The sequence below is a fragment of the Apodemus sylvaticus genome, chromosome 5, assembly GCF_947179515.1.
Source record: "Apodemus sylvaticus chromosome 5, mApoSyl1.1, whole genome shotgun sequence".
Taxonomy (NCBI): domain Eukaryota; kingdom Metazoa; phylum Chordata; class Mammalia; order Rodentia; family Muridae; genus Apodemus; species Apodemus sylvaticus.
This window is the reverse complement of record NC_067476.1, coordinates 144608572-144609473: the sequence shown is the minus strand read 5'-3', so window position 1 is coordinate 144609473 and position 902 is coordinate 144608572. Positions and strand designations below refer to the sequence as shown.

The window sequence follows — 902 nt, the reverse complement described above, 5'->3', positions numbered from 1 at the left end:
TTATCTAGCCTTTTGGTGGCAACAGATCCCTGCTACTGCAGGACAATGGACCCAGACATGGCTCCTGGAGGCAGCACAGGCCAGAACTCCACCATGGTCCCCAGTAGCATCACCAGCTACTCACATCAATCTGTTTCCCTCGAGTCTCTAGTTCTGCCTCTATTGATTGTACTCACATCCTTCTGTATCTATCTCCTCTGTTTCTCTACTACTTACTTGCTCTTCTTAGTGGTTCCTATAGTCTCTGAATGTCTGGGGTTGTCTCCAGAGTAGTGTCAGGAGTGATATGCCTTGTTCACACATCATGGCACTTGAGCAAGGGTCATCTCAGACATGGTCTTCCCCCTCCCCAGGCCTGCGTGTTACCTGATGGTAGTTGGATGTAGCTCCCTGTCCAGACATCCTGGTACTGGACTGGTGGTCATCTCAGGCTCACTTTTTTTCAGAGAATGTTAGGTTACTAATCATTCAGATGTCCATAAGTCAGAATACTGAGCATAGACATGCCCTCTCTCCTCTCTGCCACCTGATTCACATGGGACACAGAAGCCACACCTGAAAGACTTCTAGGGGCAAGGTATGCAACTTTCTTAAAGAGAATAGGGTGACCTCTCTGACATAGTTCTGCCCAAGAAATAAAATCAGACCTAAACATCAACATTCAACAAGACCCTAGAACAGACTATGAGAACAGGGAGACACGTTCAACTCATCAGTAGAATACACAGAGGTTCTGATGGTTCTTGGCTCAGTGAAGAAAACACAAAGGACTGTCAGCATGTTTTTATTCATAGACAGGAGACTGGAACGAGAAAAGGCCATCCTGTGAGACAAAGCTTAGCCCTGACAAGACACATAAGGAAAGTGATCATGGGTAGAGCAAAGATGAGAGCACGTCAGGA

General features: G+C 46.6%; 1 non-coding gene across 1 annotated transcript; it reads right to left on the bottom strand.

Moving 5' to 3' along the window:
• Positions 1 to 448: 448 nt before the first annotated feature.
• On the bottom strand, positions 449 to 577 carry LOC127686550 (small nucleolar RNA SNORA17). The gene has a single exon (XR_007978165.1). It is a non-coding gene; the product is annotated as a small nucleolar RNA SNORA17 (small nucleolar RNA).
• Between the last annotated feature and the right edge of the window lie 325 nt (positions 578 to 902).